This window comes from Phragmites australis, chromosome 15 (genome assembly GCF_958298935.1).
Source record: "Phragmites australis chromosome 15, lpPhrAust1.1, whole genome shotgun sequence".
NCBI classification, from domain to species: Eukaryota; Viridiplantae; Streptophyta; class Magnoliopsida; order Poales; family Poaceae; genus Phragmites; species Phragmites australis.
Window position 1 is genome coordinate 6,735,173 of NC_084935.1, and position 11,986 is coordinate 6,747,158.

The following is an 11,986-nucleotide window of genomic DNA, read 5'->3' on the forward strand; positions in this document are numbered from 1 at the left end:
CGCCCCTCGCCGTCGCTAGCATCGCCCGAAGGTCCCCGCGGTCAGCTAACCCCTTCTCCGGCACCATATGTCTCCCAGGAAGCTTCCGCGCCCGTCGATTTCGCCTCTCCGCCGTCGCAGCCGGGTCCCCGTCGAGTTCCGAGCATCGCCGCCGCCCCTCTTCATCGCCGACTGCCGCCGAGACCTCCCCGCCCGTCGAGAATCCCCTGGTGAGACTCCCCGTGTGCCCCCCTTCGTTTTCCACCGCTCGCCGTAGGTTATAGTGGTCCGTAGCTTGGTTTAGCGTGTCTCCGGCGATCCTCCGGCGAGATCCGAGGCGGCGCCGCCGTGTTCCGATCGCCGCCGGCCTGTTTCCCCCCCAATCAACCTCAGCCGTCGGATCTTTGTTGAACGCTCCCGATTAGATCGCAAGATACCCCTTCGCTAGCCGTCCAGATTGCGCCATGTGTCCCTCTTAAACCCAGTCAGCAGCAGAGACACGTCAGCGCGCCACGTGGATGTCCCTGTCCTACGTGGCAGAGCCCAGTCAGCAGTGGATGCCCAGTCAGCCTGTGACGTCAGCATTGCGCATTAATTAGGATTTTCAGCATGAAAAGAATTCCACCTATCCTCTGAAAATAGGGAGATTTGCAAGGAAACCCCTAGGCTTCACTATTTTTGCATATAGGCCCTTAGATAGTTCTGGATAATTGCAATTTGGCCCCTGGACTATAGGATAATTGCAATTAGGCCCCTGGATTTTAGGGTAATTATGTTTAGGTCCCTGAACTTTGCACTTAAGCCCCTAGAACTATCTGTTTTACAATTTAGTCCCTGCAGACTTTCAGAAAAGCCCCTGTAGAGTAGAATTAGTGTAACTTTTCCATACGACCTCCGATTTAGGTGATTTTCGCGCTCCCGAGATCGTAGCAGCGTGTACTTTCCGTTCTTAGCCTTTTTAGAGTTAGTTTCTCCTGTTTAGTGTGTTGTATTTAGCTGTTTTGTTATTTCTTTCCGGTGTGTGCTTCGGCTTAGGAGGAGAGCAGAGTGCCAGCATTCAAGACCAAGTTTTCGAAGATTCTGAGCAGCCAACTTACGAAGGCAAGTGTCCTTGATCACCTTGATTTAACCATAGATCATTATAGTTTACTTTTCCTTAGTTGCATGCTTGTCTAATTTTGAATCCCATGAATAGGGTTTACTAGAATTTGTATGGCCATTCCTTGTAGCCTTTTGGGGGTTTTTGGGTCCGGTAAAAGGGTAGTCATGCTAGTGCAGTCATGGATTAGAATCATTTTGAACTTTGATTAATAACTATGGAACAAGTACTTGGAAAAATTGATAATCTTGTAGTAACTTGAATTTAGGGATCCCAACTGGATGGCTAGTATGTGGTGGAGCTATACAGCAGGGTTTGTGTATGTTCTTGTGTGGGATCCTAAGGACCGGTTCTTGGAGCCTGTAACCTGGCAAAACAGCACAACCATGAGGCCTATATGGGTACGGCCTGGCTAAGTAATTAGTGTTCTTCGCATTCTGTACGCACCAATGGTTGGTTTGGTGGCACAAGAGGGGGCCTCTGCAGTGGATGGGATCCCTGCTAGCGGTGAAACCTCAGTGGGTGCTTATAGATGTGGAGATACTTTGTAACAGCCTTGTAGTGAGACCCCGGCCATACACCAAGGAAGTGTAAGGCAAAAAGGGAATCACGACTCGTGGGTAAAGTGTGCAAACTCTGCAGAGTAAATAACTGATCGATCAGCCGTGCTCACGGTCAAGAGCGGCTTGGACTTCTTTAGGATTAGATGGGAACTTTAAGGGTTGGTTTGGGTAGTCGGGTGGTGGTACTCCCGATGAGTCGGTAGCCGGATATGGGATATCTGGTGAGTCTGGTAGTCGGATGGAATCCGATGAGTTATGTTCTTATATTGTTGGAATAAAAATCTAGTAAATAGGATTACTAGGTTGTTTGAGTCTGTTTTAGCTGAGCATAGTCGCAGTAAATCCCCAAGTTGACTTTTCCTTGTCAATAGCCTGCATGTCATATTTTTCCTCCACTTACTGAGTACTTTATGTACTCACGCTTGCCTTTTCCCTACCCTCGGATGCTGCTCAGAAGGTGAAGTCTTCGAGGAAGTCCCGGGCGAGGACGCTGATTTCTAGAAGGAAGATGGCGTTGATTGAAGACCATGTCCTAGGCTGGTGTTTCCCCCGGACAACGCTGGTGTTTCCCCCGAAAAATTGGCTTCGTTTGCGTTCTATATATTTGATGAACTGCTTGGTCAGGTTTAGATTTGATGAACTGCTTGGTCAGGTTTAGTGGCTTGGATATACAAAATGTTGGGGGTGTGCTCAATGAATGAATGTTGCAATCCTTGGGGCAGATGGTATCAGCTTTCTCCTGGCGCTGCTGGTGGCAGCACAAGGCGTTCTCTGCCTTGCACAAGCTTGGCAGAACGAATTTTATCTCCGGTCTTAATCTGCGACAGAACTTCTCTTCCATCTGTGGTATACCTGCAAGTGTTTGGTTGCGCATAAATTCTTACCTATTCACTCATAAAATAGATCGATTTTGCTATCTAATGGTCATAAAAATATAATTGTGAGTCACCACTTAACCGAAAACTGAAAATTGTCCTTCATCAAAAGATATTCCTCCTAAATTGGACTAAAGAAAATAATGGGAATCATATTAAATCACAAATCACACTTTATACATTATTTATGCTTCTATAGGGTACCATAAGGCATGCAAAGAATTGGGAGAAGCACATGATATAGTAGATTGGGGGGCATTCATACCTTTTTATGACCTGGCTGAGTTTGCTCAGTTATTTGCATATATGACACTAACTAGTGTCAGATTTTTTTTTTGTTTAAAGAAAAGCATAAAACGGACATCAAAGGTAGCAAATACTATTCAGCCACATACTCTTTTGCAGTTTGAACTTTAAAAGGATAGAAAATAATGTAGTTTGGTGTCTAGTTGTTTATGAGTGTGAGTTGTAGCCGTTTTTACATACATTTCTCTTATCATAAAGATAGAAGAACTGGCTTGGTGACGAGTATTCATCTGAATCCACATTATGTGCCATGGCAACAGCACCATAAACGGACGTAGGTAGGACAGGCAATTCTCCATCCTAGATTAGATGAAACAAAAGAATCTAGCAACGAAAAAATCATTTACCTAAAAACCAACAAAGAGTTCATACGCTCAAATTTCCATCTCCATTAAAGCAGTCTATGAGAGTGACTGACCTGAATACTTAGCGGAGTTCTGTATAATGGTTCGAACTGTCCAGCAGGCATGACCTCTAATGGAATAGTGTACCTCTTGTTTGCAGTTCCATTATCTGCAATAATTTGCCTGACTTGCACATTTCTGTGTTACGCCATCATATGCCCCATCCAAGACCTGAAGGAAGGTTGTTCCATTGAATTAGAGTTGGTAATAAGGAAAACAAAACTTGTAAAGTATAATTTCAAGTACTATGGCATGCGGTAAGTTCTGGCAGTGCCCCTTGAACACAGAAATTTATGTCCACTTAAGTTTATAATTTAGGAATTTCCGCATAACAACCGGGAGGAATAATGAGATGGGGCCAGAGTTAAGCTACCTTACCAATTTTGCAAAGTTTCCAGTAGTCAATGGAGCAGAGTATCCATCAATGACGACCTACATTAGTATACAGTCAGTAACTGACATTATTCTGCAGATGATTATTTTTTTACAGTAACAGTAGGGCTCTGCTGTTGCGCTTGACGACATGATACATGGTCGCAACGGAGAGTATGGTATTTTTTATCATTTTTTATTTGAGATCGAGACTATGGTAGTTAACATAGTGAAAAAATGCAGTTTATGATGCACAACTATTAGTCACTAATACAATTCACGAAGCGACCATTGTTGAGTTCAAACTGTTGATTTACATATACTTTTCTATGGACTATATTGTTATGATATAACTATTATATACCTGGATTGTAGCAACACTTTTGGGTTCACCACCGCCAGTTGGAAAGAATGTTGAATCATCACCTTTTTCAACTGTGAATTCAACAAGTCCTCTTCCTGTTAGCCTATTAATAGCAAGCTGTTTAAACTAAATTTCGTAAAAATCTTTTGTTAGAGATTGGAGGAAGAATAACATGCTTAATTGTGTAAGTGCTCTAAGAATGAAACATATTAGCTGGACATCAGACTTCCACATCTGCTATTTTTATGCTGCACATATTTTGTACTTTGTTCTTTAATTAATAAAAGGTACTCATGATAATGAATTTATACTGTTCCCGAGAAATTGAAAAGAAGCAACGCTTCTGCTCTAACCGAGCAGAGCACCTACTTGGACTTTAATCACTGCACAATACTATATGATGACAAGAAATGTTTAGCAATTTGTAAAATGTATACATAAGTTTAATGGACGGTGAAAATTAACAAGTGTTTGCATCAGCAGACTGAATAACAAATCAGTGCGTAAATAGTGATAAAATGATTGTTTTCTTATAATAAGGTTTCCAAGGCAAATATGGATTTGAGATTAACCTACTAAAGGGCATAATTGAATCCCTGATTACTACCATCAAGCAGCTCAGACAGAGAAGTGCCTAAATTGGTATTCTAACGCTTGACCCTTGCACTAAATATGTACTTCCTATGTCATGCATGATCAAGTTCCGTAACTGTTCTACTCAGTTTTGACCTTCAGATCTATCTCTGTTCCAAGCAACGTTATGATCCAGAACTGGTGCCAGGTGAAACAAGAAAAAATGATATGGCAAAAAGTCCAAGCGGTCACAGGAATAGCATTTAGAGCTTAGAGAAAATCAAAAAAATATCACCTTGGATATTCCAAATACTGTTGAGGCAGGAGAAAGGACAAGCAAGGAGCCTGTTCAAGGAAAAAATAATGTTCAAGCAATCCTAATGGTCATTGGAACCGAATTAGCTTCTTCGAAGCATTTTTTAAATTCTATCCAATGGTTTATGGGTTCAGTGTGGTACCTGTAACAGCTCCAGTTCAGCAACAGTATCGAGAGAGGACGCAAGTGCTATGGAAAAGTCTATCGGGTCATTTTCCTTTATTTCAAGAGAGTTTGCAAACCTCCCTGCAGACGCTGCTAACATAGCTCAGCTATCATGCAACAGTGATAATGATTAATGTCAGAGAATGAGTATACACTGGGTATGTTTTTGTTACATGAACTGCATTTTGCCCTCTTTGCACTTACCTTTTCTTCAAGCAAGGAAGTTTATAGCTTGGCGCCCTCCTCACTGTGCTCTGCAGGTGCCATCAGTCTGAACCATCAGTCTGAACAGTTCCAGGAATTAGTGACTCTGAATTCTGACGACCACCAAAAACAAAAGGCCATGGAGACAATTTACTTTCATGGCCTTCTTCACATCGCCCTCCATGGTACCATACGGCTTCCTCTGCGGTATTCTCAGTGAGTAGGATATGTCCTCCAACAATTCCTGGCAAATGCAGCAGGCCTAGGGCAATGCCCAGACGCCAGAAGTGATTAACGTATATGTGTTCTCTAAGGAGAGTTACCTGTATGGCTTTCATGTTGGGGTTGCCGGGATGGCCCTCCTCAGTGCCAGCTCTCCGGTCCTGGCAAATCCGTGTCCGGCGAGTAGAGCACCGCGTACGCTGGCAGAGACACGGAGATCTTAGCGACGATGGCGAGCGCCGCGGCCGCACCCCTCAGCCACTCCAGAATTCCCTCCTCCTACACCAAACCATCAATAATAAATAAGCGCTGCCAAGTTGGAAGCTATCTGGAGAAGAACTGAAGCACAGCACCAACCGGCCCGCCCACCTCATCCGCGCAGGAGGGGCGGCGGCAGGAGGCGCGGGCGATCAGACCGCGAGTGCCGCGGCGGCGGTGGAGGCTAAGCTGCGTCCACGCGCGGCAACTCGCGGTATCCGCGGCCGCAGGAGCGTGGGATGTCGGACGGGCGCCGGAGCGCGCCATCGCGTCCACGCGCGATGCCATGGTGTTGCGGAGATTGGAGCGAACGGAAGGGCGGTGCCTGTCGTTGCCGTTGCCGTTGCCGTTGTGGTGGTCGGCTGGTCACCGTCGATTCCCAGCCAGTAAGCTGCAATCCGGTTTCGAACAGGCTCGGCTACTCCTGTTGGGCTTCGGGCCGACGCCGACGGAATATATATATTGAAGAATACATGCAAAAAAATTGCATAGGTAGGCTATGTGGCTAGTTTAACCGGCGAGTACTCAACGGAGAGAACTTATAGCTTCTGCGCTTAGTAAATTAAATAATCAGAGAAAAAGATTCTTGTCAGTTTAGTGAGCCAGGTGAGACCATAGTGACTGCGGCACCGGGATAACCCATCCAAAAAGTCTCGCTAGTTGAATGTGCGAGATCTTATAGTCTATTTAAAAGATTTTGTCTGTTGAAGGTAACTTAATAGGTGAGAATTTGTAGCTCGACGCTTAGTATATTAAATAATTAGAGAAAAAAAGTTCTCGCCCGTTTGGTGAACAAGAATTTGGTCTCGTTCGCTGAACGGTCAGCGAGCGAGATCTTCGTGACTGCAGCACCGAGAGGACCCACCCAAAAAGTCTTGCCCGTTAAATGGGCGAGATCTTTTGAGTATTTAATCCGGCCACACTTGCCTTTTCGACGTTAGCCGCTCATTTCATTCCCACACAGCCGAGACGAGGGGAGGAGGAAAATTGTGCGGCGAAGCCCTATTGGAGGAAAAATGTATGTTTGTTTTATCTGATTTATTTATAAATCCGGTAGGATAGCTACTAGTGCTAGGTTTTGATATAAGGATGTTAGATTAGAATATATTTTTTTACAAACTTAGTATGATAGTCACTAGACGTATGTTATAATGTAGATCTAGTTTTAGAATTAAGGTTAGATAAAGTTTAGCGATTAGATTTTTTTATACGTATTTTTTAGCAATTAGATGTAGTATTTAGATATATGTTAGGTATTAGAGATAGGATTTAGATATAGTGTAGGCATAATTGAAGTGGTAGATGTAGGATTTAGAGGTGTTTGATATAGCGATCTAGAGATATTTTATTGCAGTATATCTTATTGGACTATGTTTATAATCAATTTTTTATTGTAGATGTATTTTTACATAATTATTTTTTTTATGTCGTAATAATATTATTGTTTTCATCAATGGTTGCCAGGTATGTTAGATGTGTGGCAGTTTAGGATTTTTTATAGGGGATGGTGAAATATTATATTGTTCGAAAGGGGTAGTATTGTCCATATTTCATTCAATGGACAAAGGTATCTCGAGACCTATGCACAAAATTGTGGGACACTTGTACACCTGGTTGATGCAGTGTTTCAAAATAAATCCCGAGGTTTAAGATATGACTATTAACATTATAGGCAACTGAGTGAGAGATGGTGTGTATACTGGGAGGTGTACCCGCTCTGAAAAGTTTCAGTGTTGAAGATGTACTTGCAGAATGTTGTGCACAAAGTTTAGCCTCCTATGTTGCTTGTGCAATGGAAGAATAAGGAGGCAGTGGGGGAGATGCAGGGTGGAGGTACGCGGAGTAGGAGGGTGATGAGAAAGAGTATCCGATTGAACTAACCAGTGAGGCAGACGAAGGAGAACAAATCCCTTCTCTAATTGAACAGATAGAGCGAGATGATCTTCAGGATGATAAATCCCATGTGTATGACATCTCGGATGATGCTTTTGTTCCCGTGGACTGGAACAATCCTAACTTCAATAATCTTGTAGTGAACAAGGGGAATCAGGTGGCTTGGGAGTATACGTAGAATGAGGTGACCCAGGGTGCTAGGTATCATATCAGTTAGACCATGAAGGATATAGTGACTCAATGAGCAACATCGCTTTGACGGCAGTTTTATGTTGTGAAGTCAAGGAAGAAGGAATATGATGTCAAGTGTATGAAGGTGGGTTGACTATTGAGAGGTGTCGATTCTGGTCGACCACACTTGCAAGATGGACAAACTTGAGCCCAGCCACAGGAACATCACATCAGCATTTGTCGCTAATATGATGTACTCACAGATTGTAAACAACCTGGACTATGAACCATGGTCAATAATCAGGCAAATTGAGGATGAGTATAAGTACACTATCAGCTACAACAAGGTATGGAGGGAGAAGAGTAAGGCAATTGAGGTGAAGTTTGAGACCTACGAAGCGTCATATGACAATCTGCCACATTTGATGCAGATCATTGTCCGAAGAAACCTAGGGACGTATTACGATATTGATAAGTATTTATTGTTGTCTAAACTCGGCAAGTATGTCCTGAAGCTATCTTTCTTCGTATTAGGAGCATGTATCAGCTTTTAAGCATTGTCGATCTATCTTGTGTATCAATGATACTTTTCTTACCAGCAAGTACAATGGACGGATCCTAACTGCTATTGGGATTGATGGGAATAACCAACTTCTATTGTTGGCCTTTTCATTTGTGGAGAGTAAGAATAGTAGCAGTTGGTATTGGTTCATATATCATGTGAGGATGATAATTGTTAGTGCTCGGTCGAACGTTTGCCTTATACACGACCGACATGCGAAAATTAAGGATCTGCAAAATGGAACAGATGATAGCTTGATTGGACCTATGTGGCCAGATATGTAGAGTAGGTGGTGCATGAGGTATTTAGGTGCAAACTTCTTTCGTCAATTCAAGAACAGGAATCTCATGAACATGTTCAAAAGGTTGTGCGGTCGGAACTAGCAGCGAAAGTTTGATGCTATTTAGAAGACATTGGATGAGCTAACGAAGAAGCAAACATATAAGCATGCAGGGAGGCTCGTGAGTGGACCAAAGGACAAACCAATACCTCTTGAGTCCCTGCCAACAGATAATGAAGCTGGTATCATGCGGAGAACCGAGTCATCTACCAAGTCATTTAGCGAGTGAATTGAGAATGAGCCGAAGCAGATGGGCTCTTCTCTACAACACAAACAGGGCTAGGTGCAACATTATGACTATAAATTTAGTAGAGGTTTACAACTGGGTGATGAAAGGTGTGGGGGTTGCCGCTGGTGGGGATTATAGAGTTCATACTTCAAGGGACCTGCAAGTATTTCAGGGACCGCTATGCGGTAGAACACACGGCGTTGAATGATGATTTTCTAATTAATAGGACGAAAATGACTACATATATGGAAGACAAGGCGGAGAAGGAAAAGATACACCGGGCGAAGACCATGGGAACTACATAGCATATATACGAAATTCTGTGTAGGGATAAAGGAAGGAGAGGGGGAAAGCGTAAGAGAGTTATCCATGAGTGCACCATCTTCGATGATAGGTGCAAACAATGATAGGTGTGTTTGCATCTGCTACAAATCGATGCTACTACAGAAGCCATACTCCTATGTGATTATCGCTTGTGTTGTGACGGGTATGAGGACTTAGAGGTACGTCTCTAAGTACTTCAAGATGTAAGCACTGTTTGACACTTGGAACCATAAGGTCTACGGTTTTGGAGATTTATGGTTATTTCACGAAGGAACTTGGACACGATTGTGTATTCATCCCTAATCCCGACAAGATGAAGCAGAAGAAGGGACGACCCAGGACTACGAGGCTCCATAATGACGTAGATGAAGCAAAAGCTGGTCATTGCGTGAAATTATGCAGCAAGTGCAATAGAACAGTACACACTTACAAGAAATGCATTGTTGTTGTCGTAAGTGTGAACCCTGTGGAAGCAGGTCCTTCTAGGTCTGGTGCAAATGGGAAACGTTCTCGGGGTCGTTGGTCGTAGGCTAGGTCAGTTCATTGAGATCGATTAATATTGTAATTCGTGGTGTGATGAATATTTATGTGCACAACATTATACTTTACTGTTTTAGTACTGAGACTGTCACTATGTGCAATGTTGTAACGTGTTAGGTTGTAATTTGTTCACATATTTATGTACAGTTTGAATAATCTATTATATCAGGTTATATGTTGAATGTTTACTTGTTCAGTTCCTATAAATAAGACCAGTTTAGACCAGATTTAGTGTGATCAACACTTCTTACTCTGTATTTGTTTTGCATATACGAATGTAAATAAGTTGTGAACATGCAGGTATAACGCACCTGGAGCTGCTTGACCCTAAGCTCGATGTTAGGCATCATTCATACCGCACCGCGGTGTAGACTGAGGAGCTCCCGGTACTACGACCTCGTGTGTCGAATGAGTTCATGAGGATTGACAAACGCTGGATCCCGATGTTTTCCCATTTTGAATTTAACGTTTTATATTGATTTTTATCAGTGTTCGTCTCTAATTGTATTATCTTTGCAAGTTACATGCTACTGGCCAACTTCCGCTATGCCAGTTGGTGGAGTTGGATACATTGGTGAGGCCTCAAAGGCAACGACTCGGTTCAGCTACGACAGGGCCCTTCTCACAGCCCTCGTCGATAGTTGGTGTCCCGAGACACACATGTTTCACCTCTCGTGCAGCAAGATGGCGCCCATGCTCGAGGATGTCTTGCTCCTGATGGGCATGTCTTGTGTGGGTGCCACTGTTGGGGAAGTGGGTGTGGGATGACGCGACGGGATGATGACCTATTTCTCTGTCTTTGAACGGAGGGACGACGTAGTCCTGTTCAGGTCTTTTTCAGGGACCGAGAAGCACGACCCGATGAATGTCTTTCTCATTCAATTTATTGTACGTATGTCCTGTACTATATTCTTATCTCCTTTACGTTACTAACGGATAATGATATTGGTACTTGCTCCTTTTTTTACAGGCGGACAACAGCCACCCACATGCTAGCGACAAGGATGTCTCCCGTCACCTGGAGGTGTACCTCCTGTGGTTGTTTGGGTGGATCATGTCCACTGAGAGCCACGGTAACATGGTCTCGAGGAGCATTATCCCCTATGCTAGAGAGGTTGCGGACGTCGACCCGGGGAGATCCAGCATTAACTGGGCTTCAGCTGGGCTAGCTACGACGTATCGCGACCTATGCGACGGCTGCACGAAGACCAACATCAACACGATCCTCACCAGGTGTCCCCTGCTGCTTCAGATGTGGTCATACGAGCACATCGCTATCAGTAGGCCCGTTGTCGACCATAAAGCGTACCAGTTCGCTGTGGACAGTGTCGATGGCCTGACCATATGGTCCTTGTGGTGCAGACGTAGGGTAAGTGCTACGCTACTTGTGTATGTATATGTTCATTATTTCCTTTTTATTTCTCTAACTTAGTTTGGTTGCACATTCGAGTTGGTCCAGCGTGCAGATACACCACTCGTATCCAGACTTTGTTCACTAGTTCGATGAGCTAACGGTGGACTGTGTCCACTGGAGGCCGTACACGGAGGCCAAGGTACATCAACGCGCTCCGCTAGGACCTTCAGTTCTCTACTTATGTGATCGGGAGTACTAGATCATGACTTGTTCTCTCCTCTTTTACATCTACATCAATGAGTACTCACTACATCGCATGATGCGGCAATTCAAGAATTTTCAAGCGTTCCTGCTACAAGTGACTAGGTCAGTGCCTATCAACATGCGCATTTGCGTCACATTGTAATTACATTTTCATACGACCCACGTCTACACGTGTTTTCACTTGTATATGTTTTTGCAGGTTGACGTGGAGGGGGGGCTCATTCCACGAACATGTTTATGTCATGTGTGTAGCGGTGGGTTCATGAATGGGACCAAACTATTGAGCACGTCGTGCATGAGGATAGGCTACACTCCGAGGAGATGTACGTGGAGTACCTCTCGTGATTCGTGCCTCGAAAGTGGATCTAGATCATGTACACACCAGTCGAGCTTCTACGGCACATGTCGGACGTGCGCGACATGTACTCGACGCACAGGGACCAGGCGTGTTCTCTTGAGGTACAACACTACATGAGTCCTCATTAACTATAATAGTTTGTAAAAAAATTGTGTAATTAAATGAAACTACACTAGATTGATACCATGGCACGTGCATCGAAGCTGCAGCTCAATAGTGGTGGCGAGGTCCCTAGTGCATTTGGCCGAATT

At 43.9% G+C, this 11,986-nt stretch overlaps 1 pseudogene; it reads right to left on the reverse strand.

Moving 5' to 3' along the window:
* Nucleotides 1–2,212: 2,212 nt before the first annotated feature.
* Nucleotides 2,213–6,122, reverse strand: LOC133893653 (peptidyl-prolyl cis-trans isomerase CYP37, chloroplastic-like; annotated as a pseudogene).
* Between the last annotated feature and the right edge of the window lie 5,864 nt (nucleotides 6,123–11,986).